Genomic DNA, 9,577 nt, shown 5'->3' with positions numbered 1-9,577 from the left:
GTTGCTGTGTTAGTTAAATGTTGCAGTTACAGTTTCATGTTGCTGTGTTAGTTAAATGTTGCAGTTAGTTTCATGTTGCTGTGTTAGTTAAATGTTGCAGTTAGTTTCATGTTGCTGTGTTAGTTAAATGTTGCAGTTAGTTTCATGTTGCTGTGTTAGTTAAATGTTGTAGTTACAGTTTCATGTTGCTGTGTTAGTTAAATGTTGTAGTTACAGTTTCATGTTGCTGTGTTAGTTAAATGTTACAGTTACAGTTTCATGTTGCTGTGTTAGTTAAATGTTGCAGTTAGTTTCATGTTGCTGTGTTAGTTAAATGTTGCAGTTAGTTTCATGTTGCTGTGTTAGTTAAATGTTGCAGTTAGTTTCATGTTGCTGTGTTAGTTAAATGTTGCAGTTAGTTTCATGTTGCTGTGTTAGTTAAATGTTGGAGTTACAGTTTCATGTTGCTGTGTTAGTTAAATGTTGCAGTTAGTTTCATGTTGCTGTGTTAGTTAAATGTTACAGTTACAGTTTCATGTTGCTGTGTTAGTTAAATGTTGCAGTTACAGTTTCATGTTGCTGTGTTAGTTAAATGTTGTAGTTACAGTTTCATGTTGCTGTGTTAGTTAAATGTTGCAGTTACAGTTTCATGTTGCTGTGTTAGTTAAATGTTGCAGTTAGTTTCATGTTGCTGTGTTAGTTAAATGTTGCAGTTCGTTTCATGTTGCTGTGTTAGTTAAATGTTGTAGTTACAGTTTCATGTTGCTGTGTTAGTTAAATGTTGTAGTTACAGTTTCATGTTGCTGTGTTAGTTAAATGTTGCAGTTACAGTTTCATGTTGCTGTGTTAGTTAAATGTTGCAGTTAGTTTCATGTTGCTGTGTTAGTTAAATGTTGCAGTTAGTTTCATGTTGCTGTGTTAGTTAAATGTTGCAGTTACAGTTTCATGTTGCTGTGTTAGTTAAATGTTACAGTTACAGTTTCATGTTGCTGTGTTAGTTAAATGTTGCAGTTAGTTTCATGTTGCTGTGTTAGTTAAATGTTGCAGTTAGTTTCATGTTGCTGTGTTAGTTAAATGTTGCAGTTAGTTTCATGTTGCTGTGTTAGTTAAATGTTGCAGTTAGTTTCATGTTGCTGTGTTAGTTAAATGTTGTAGTTACAGTTTCATGTTGCTGTGTTAGTTAAATGTTGGAGTTACAGTTTCATGTTGCTGTGTTAGTTAAATGTTACAGTTACAGTTTCATGTTGCTGTGTTAGTTAAATGTTGCAGTTAGTTTCATGTTGCTGTGTTAGTTAAATGTTACAGTTACAGTTTCATGTTGCTGTGTTAGTTAAATGTTGCAGTTACAGTTTCATGTTGCTGTGTTAGTTAAATGTTGTAGTTACAGTTTCATGTTGCTGTGTTAGTTAAATGTTGCAGTTACAGTTTCATGTTGCTGTGTTAGTTAAATGTTGCAGTTAGTTTCATGTTGCTGTGTTAGTTAAATGTTGTAGTTACAGTTTCATGTTGCTGTGTTAGTTAAATGTTGTAGTTACAGTTTCATGTTGCTGTGTTAGTTAAATGTTGCAGTTACAGTTTCATGTTGCTGTGTTAGTTAAATGTTGCAGTTAGTTTCATGTTGCTGTGTTAGTTAAATGTTGCAGTTAGTTTCATGTTGCTGTGTTAGTTAAATGTTGCAGTTAGTTTCATGTTGCTGTGTTAGTTAAATGTTGTAGTTACAGTTTCATGTTGCTGTGTTAGTTAAATGTTGGAGTTACAGTTTCATGTTGCTGTGTTAGTTAAATGTTACAGTTACAGTTTCATGTTGCTGTGTTAGTTAAATGTTGCAGTTAGTTTCATGTTGCTGTGTTAGTTAAATGTTACAGTTACAGTTTCATGTTGCTGTGTTAGTTAAATGTTGCAGTTACAGTTTCATGTTGCTGTGTTAGTTAAATGTTGTAGTTACAGTTTCATGTTGCTGTGTTAGTTAAATGTTGCAGTTACAGTTTCATGTTGCTGTGTTAGTTAAATGTTGCAGTTAGTTTCATGTTGCTGTGTTAGTTAAATGTTGTAGTTACAGTTTCATGTTGCTGTGTTAGTTAAATGTTGTAGTTACAGTTTCATGTTGCTGTGTTAGTTAAATGTTGCAGTTACAGTTTCATGTTGCTGTGTTAGTTAAATGTTGCAGTTAGTTTCATGTTGCTGTGTTAGTTAAATGTTGCAGTTAGTTTCATGTTGCTGTGTTAGTTAAATGTTGCAGTTAGTTTCATGTTGCTGTGTTAGTTAAATGTTACAGTTACAGTTTCATGTTGCTGTGTTAGTTAAATGTTACAGTTAGTTTCATGTTGCTGTGTTAGTTAAATGTTGCAGTTAGTTTCATGTTGCTGTGTTAGTTAAATGTTACAGTTACAGTTTCATGTTGCTGTGTTAGTTAAATGTTACAGTTACAGTTTCATGTTGCTGTGTTAGTTAAATGTTGCAGTTACAGTTTCATGTTGCTGTGTTAGTTAAATGTTGCAGTTAGTTTCATGTTGCTGTGTTAGTTAAATGTTGCAGTTACAGTTTCATGTTGCTGTGTTAGTTAAATGTTGCAGTTAGTTTCATGTTGCTGTGTTAGTTAAATGTTGCAGTTACAGTTTCATGTTGCTGTGTTAGTTAAATGTTACAGTTACAGTTTCATGTTGCTGTGTTAGTTAAATGTTACAGTTACAGTTTCATGTTGCTGTGTTAGTTAAATGTTGCAGTTTCATGTTGCTGTGTTAGTTAAATGTTACAGTTACAGTTTCATGTTGCTGTGTTAGTTAAATGTTGCAGTTAGTTTCATGTTGCTGTGTTAGTTAAATGTTGCAGTTAGTTTCATGTTGCTGTGTTAGTTAAATGTTGCAGTTAGTTTCATGTTGCTGTGTTAGTTAAATGTTACAGTTACAGTTTCATGTTGCTGTGTTAGTTAAATGTTGCAGTTACAGTTTCATGTTGCTGTGTTAGTTAAATGTTGCAGTTACAGTTTCATGTTGCTGTGTTAGTTAAATGTTGCAGTTACAGTTTCATGTTGCTGTGTTAGTTAAATGTTACAGTTACAGTTTCATGTTGCTGTGTTAGTTAAATGTTGCAGTTAGTTTCATGTTGCTGTGTTAGTTAAATGTTGCAGTTACAGTTTCATGTTGCTGTGTTAGTTAAATGTTGCAGTTACAGTTTCATGTTGCTGTGTTAGTTAAATGTTGCAGTTACAGTTTCATGTTGCTGTGTTAGTTAAATGTTGCAGTTACAGTTTCATGTTGCTGTGTTAGTTAAATGTTGCAGTTAGTTTCATGTTGCTGTGTTAGTTAAATGTTGCAGTTACAGTTTCATGTTGCTGTGTTAGTTAAATGTTGCAGTTACAGTTTCATGTTGCTGTGTTAGTTAAATGTTGCAGTTAGTTTCATGTTGCTGTGTTAGTTAAATGTTGTAGTTACAGTTTCATGTTGCTGTGTTAGTTAAATGTTGCAGTTACAGTTTCATGTTGCTGTGTTAGTTAAATGTTGCAGTTAGTTTCATGTTGCTGTGTTAGTTAAATGTTGCAGTTAGTTTCATGTTGCTGTGTTAGTTAAATGTTGCAGTTAGTTTCATGTTGCTGTGTTAGTTAAATGTTGTAGTTACAGTTTCATGTTGCTGTGTTAGTTAAATGTTGTAGTTACAGTTTCATGTTGCTGTGTTAGTTAAATGTTACAGTTACAGTTTCATGTTGCTGTGTTAGTTAAATGTTGCAGTTAGTTTCATGTTGCTGTGTTAGTTAAATGTTGCAGTTAGTTTCATGTTGCTGTGTTAGTTAAATGTTGCAGTTAGTTTCATGTTGCTGTGTTAGTTAAATGTTGCAGTTAGTTTCATGTTGCTGTGTTAGTTAAATGTTGGAGTTACAGTTTCATGTTGCTGTGTTAGTTAAATGTTGCAGTTAGTTTCATGTTGCTGTGTTAGTTAAATGTTACAGTTACAGTTTCATGTTGCTGTGTTAGTTAAATGTTGCAGTTACAGTTTCATGTTGCTGTGTTAGTTAAATGTTGTAGTTACAGTTTCATGTTGCTGTGTTAGTTAAATGTTGCAGTTAGTTTCATGTTGCTGTGTTAGTTAAATGTTGCAGTTAGTTTCATGTTGCTGTGTTAGTTAAATGTTGCAGTTAGTTTCATGTTGCTGTGTTAGTTAAATGTTGTAGTTACAGTTTCATGTTGCTGTGTTAGTTAAATGTTGTAGTTACAGTTTCATGTTGCTGTGTTAGTTAAATGTTACAGTTACAGTTTCATGTTGCTGTGTTAGTTAAATGTTGCAGTTAGTTTCATGTTGCTGTGTTAGTTAAATGTTGCAGTTAGTTTCATGTTGCTGTGTTAGTTAAATGTTGCAGTTAGTTTCATGTTGCTGTGTTAGTTAAATGTTGCAGTTAGTTTCATGTTGCTGTGTTAGTTAAATGTTGGAGTTACAGTTTCATGTTGCTGTGTTAGTTAAATGTTGCAGTTAGTTTCATGTTGCTGTGTTAGTTAAATGTTACAGTTACAGTTTCATGTTGCTGTGTTAGTTAAATGTTGCAGTTACAGTTTCATGTTGCTGTGTTAGTTAAATGTTGTAGTTACAGTTTCATGTTGCTGTGTTAGTTAAATGTTGCAGTTACAGTTTCATGTTGCTGTGTTAGTTAAATGTTGCAGTTAGTTTCATGTTGCTGTGTTAGTTAAATGTTGCAGTTAGTTTCATGTTGCTGTGTTAGTTAAATGTTGTAGTTACAGTTTCATGTTGCTGTGTTAGTTAAATGTTGTAGTTACAGTTTCATGTTGCTGTGTTAGTTAAATGTTACAGTTACAGTTTCATGTTGCTGTGTTAGTTAAATGTTGCAGTTAGTTTCATGTTGCTGTGTTAGTTAAATGTTGCAGTTAGTTTCATGTTGCTGTGTTAGTTAAATGTTGCAGTTAGTTTCATGTTGCTGTGTTAGTTAAATGTTGCAGTTAGTTTCATGTTGCTGTGTTAGTTAAATGTTGGAGTTACAGTTTCATGTTGCTGTGTTAGTTAAATGTTGCAGTTAGTTTCATGTTGCTGTGTTAGTTAAATGTTACAGTTACAGTTTCATGTTGCTGTGTTAGTTAAATGTTGCAGTTACAGTTTCATGTTGCTGTGTTAGTTAAATGTTGTAGTTACAGTTTCATGTTGCTGTGTTAGTTAAATGTTGCAGTTACAGTTTCATGTTGCTGTGTTAGTTAAATGTTGCAGTTAGTTTCATGTTGCTGTGTTAGTTAAATGTTGCAGTTAGTTTCATGTTGCTGTGTTAGTTAAATGTTGTAGTTACAGTTTCATGTTGCGGTGTTAGTTAAATGTTGTAGTTACAGTTTCATGTTGCTGTGTTAGTTAAATGTTGCAGTTACAGTTTCATGTTGCTGTGTTAGTTAAATGTTGCAGTTAGTTTCATGTTGCTGTGTTAGTTAAATGTTGCAGGTAGTTTCATGTTGCTGTGTTAGTTAAATGTTGCAGTTACAGTTTCATGTTGCTGTGTTAGTTAAATGTTACAGTTACAGTTTCATGTTGCTGTGTTAGTTAAATGTTACAGTTACAGTTTCATGTTGCTGTGTTAGTTAAATGTTGCAGTTACAGTTTCATGTTGCTGTGTTAGTTAAATGTTACAGTTACAGTTTCATGTTGCTGTGTTAGTTAAATGTTACAGTTACAGTTTCATGTTGCTGTGTTAGTTAAATGTTACAGTTACAGTTTCATGTTACTGTGTTAGTTAAATGTTGCAGTTAGTTTCATGTTGCTGTGTTAGTTAAATGTTGCAGTTAGTTTCATGTTGCTGTGTTAGTTAAATGTTGCAGTTACAGTTTCATGTTGCTGTGTTAGTTAAATGTTACAGTTACAGTTTCATGTTGCTGTGTTAGTTAAATGTTACAGTTACAGTTTCATGTTGCTGTGTTAGTTAAATGTTACAGTTACAGTTTCATGTTGCTGTGTTAGTTAAATGTTACAGTTACAGTTTCATGTTGCTGTGTTAGTTAAATGTTGCAGTTAGTTTCATGTTGCTGTGTTAGTTAAATGTTGCAGTTAGTTTCATGTTGCTGTGTTAGTTAAATGTTACAGTTACAGTTTCATGTTGCTGTGTTAGTTAAATGTTGTAGTTACAGTTTCATGTTGCTGTGTTAGTTAAATGTTACAGTTACAGTTTCATGTTGCTGTGTTAGTTAAATGTTGCAGTTAGTTTCATGTTGCTGTGTTAGTTAAATGTTGCAGTTAGTTTCATGTTGCTGTGTTAGTTAAATGTTGCAGTTAGTTTCATGTTGCTGTGTTAGTTAAATGTTGCAGTTAGTTTCATGTTGCTGTGTTAGTTAAATGTTGTAGTTACAGTTTCATGTTGCTGTGTTAGTTAAATGTTGGAGTTACAGTTTCATGTTGGTAACATGGGGTAGGTAACAACACATAGGTAACAACACATCTAAGGGTAGGTAACAACACATCTGCCACACTGATCCTCAACACGGGGGCCCCTCAGGGGTGCGTGCTCAGTCCCCTCCTGTACTCTCTGTTCACCCATGACTGCATGGCCAGGCACGACTCCAACACCATCATTAAGTTTGCCGACGACACAACAGTGGTAGGCCTGATCACCGACAACGATGAGACAGCCTATAGGGAGGAGGTCAGAGATCTGGCCGTGTGGTGCCAGGACAACAACCTCTCCCTCAACGTGACCAAGACAAAGGAGATGATTGTGGACTACAGGAAAAAAAAGAGGACTGAGCACGCCCCCATTCTCATCGACGGGGCTGTAGTGGAACAGGTTGAGAGCTTCAAGTTCCTTGGTGTCCACATCACCAACGAACTATCATGGTCCAAACACACCAAGACAGTCGTGAAGAGGGCACGACAAAGCCTATTCCCCCTCAGGAGACTAAAAAGATTTGGCATGGGTCCTCAGATCCTCAAAAAATTCTACAGCTGCACCATCGAGAGCATCCTGACTGGTTGCATCACCGCCTGGTATGGCAACTGCTTGGCCTCTGACCGCAAGGCACTACAGAGGGTAGTGCGTACGGCCCAGTACATCACTGGGGCAAAGCTCCCTGCCATCCAGGACCTCTATACCAGGCGGTGTCAGAGGAAGGCCCTCAAAATTGTCAAAGACTCCAGTCACCCTAGTCATAGACTGTTCTCTCTGCTACCGCACGGCAAGCGGTACCGGAGTGCCAAGTCTAGGTCCAAAAGACTTCTCAACAGCTTCTACCCCCAAGCCATAAGACTCCTGAACAGCTAATCATGGCTACCCGGACTATTTGCACTGCCCCCCCCACCCCATCCTTTTTACGCTGCTGCTACTCTGTTAAGTATTTATGCATAGTCACTTTAACTCTACCCACATGTACATATTACCTCAACTACCTCAACTAGCCGGTGCCCCCGCACATTGACTATGCAACGGTACCCCCCTGTATATATAGCCTCCCTACTGTCACTTTATTCTATTGTATATATAGCCTCCCTACTGTCACTTTATTTTTTACTTCTGCTCTTTTTTTCTCAACACTTTTTTGTTGTTGTTTTATTCTTACTTTTTTGTTTAAAATAAATGCACTGTTGGTTAAGGGCTGTAAGTAAGCATTTCACTGTAATGTCTGCACCTGTTGTATTCGGCGCATGTGACCAATAAAATTTGATTTGATTTGATTTGATTTGATGTTGCTGTGTTAGTTAAATGTTACAGTTACAGTTTCATGTTGCTGTGTTAGTTAAATGTTGCAGTTAGTTTCATGTTGCTGTGTTAGTTAAATGTTACAGTTACAGTTTCATGTTGCTGTGTTAGTTAAATGTTGCAGTTACAGTTTCATGTTGCTGTGTTAGTTAAATGTTGTAGTTACAGTTTCATGTTGCTGTGTTAGTTAAATGTTGCAGTTACAGTTTCATGTTGCTGTGTTAGTTAAATGTTGCAGTTAGTTTCATGTTGCTGTGTTAGTTAAATGTTGTAGTTACAGTTTCATGTTGCTGTGTTAGTTAAATGTTGTAGTTACAGTTTCATGTTGCTGTGTTAGTTAAATGTTGCAGTTACAGTTTCATGTTGCTGTGTTAGTTAAATGTTGCAGTTAGTTTCATGTTGCTGTGTTAGTTAAATGTTGCAGTTAGTTTCATGTTGCTGTGTTAGTTAAATGTTGCAGTTAGTTTCATGTTGCTGTGTTAGTTAAATGTTGTAGTTACAGTTTCATGTTGCTGTGTTAGTTAAATGTTGGAGTTACAGTTTCATGTTGCTGTGTTAGTTAAATGTTGCAGTTAGTTTCATGTTGCTGTGTTAGTTAAATGTTGTAGTTACAGTTTCATGTTGCTGTGTTAGTTAAATGTTGGAGTTACAGTTTCATGTTGCTGTGTTAGTTAAATGTTACAGTTACAGTTTCATGTTGCTGTGTTAGTTAAATGTTGCAGTTAGTTTCATGTTGCTGTGTTAGTTAAATGTTACAGTTACAGTTTCATGTTGCTGTGTTAGTTAAATGTTGCAGTTACAGTTTCATGTTGCTGTGTTAGTTAAATGTTGTAGTTACAGTTTCATGTTGCTGTGTTAGTTAAATGTTGCAGTTACAGTTTCATGTTGCTGTGTTAGTTAAATGTTGCAGTTAGTTTCATGTTGCTGTGTTAGTTAAATGTTGTAGTTACAGTTTCATGTTGCTGTGTTAGTTAAATGTTGTAGTTACAGTTTCATGTTGCTGTGTTAGTTAAATGTTGCAGTTACAGTTTCATGTTGCTGTGTTAGTTAAATGTTGCAGTTAGTTTCATGTTGCTGTGTTAGTTAAATGTTGCAGTTAGTTTCATGTTGCTGTGTTAGTTAAATGTTGCAGTTAGTTTCATGTTGCTGTGTTAGTTAAATGTTGCAGTTACAGTTTCATGTTGCTGTGTTAGTTAAATGTTACAGTTACAGTTTCATGTTGCTGTGTTAGTTAAATGTTACAGTTAGTTTCATGTTGCTGTGTTAGTTAAATGTTACAGTTACAGTTTCATGTTGCTGTGTTAGTTAAATGTTGCAGTTAGTTTCATGTTGCTGTGTTAGTTAAATGTTGCAGTTAGTTTCATGTTGCTGTGTTAGTTAAATGTTGCAGTTAGTTTCATGTTGCTGTGTTAGTTAAATGTTACAGTTACAGTTTCATGTTGCTGTGTTAGTTAAATGTTACAGTTACAGTTTCATGTTGCTGTGTTAGTTAAATGTTACAGTTACAGTTTCATGTTGCTGTGTTAGTTAAATGTTACAGTTAGTTTCATGTTGCTGTGTTAGTTAAATGTTACAGTTACAGTTTCATGTTGCTGTGTTAGTTAAATGTTGCAGTTAGTTTCATGTTGCTGTGTTAGTTAAATGTTGCAGTTAGTTTCATGTTGCTGTGTTAGTTAAATGTTGCAGTTAGTTTCATGTTGCTGTGTTAGTTAAATGTTACAGTTACAGTTTCATGTTGCTGTGTTAGTTAAATGTTACAGTTACAGTTTCATGTTGCTGTGTTAGTTAAATGTTGCAGTTACAGTTTCATGTTGCTGTGTTAGTTAAATGTTACAGTTACAGTTTCATGTTGCTGTGTTAGTTAAATGTTACAGTTACAGTTTCATGTTGCTGTGTTAGTTAAATGTTACAGTTACAGTTTCATGTTGC

Source organism: Coregonus lavaretus (assembly GCF_964263955.1).
Source record: "Coregonus lavaretus genome assembly, chromosome: 4".
Classification (NCBI taxonomy): domain Eukaryota; kingdom Metazoa; phylum Chordata; class Actinopteri; order Salmoniformes; family Salmonidae; genus Coregonus; species Coregonus lavaretus.
The sequence above is the reverse complement of the archived record's forward strand: the minus strand, read 5'-3'. Positions refer to the sequence as shown.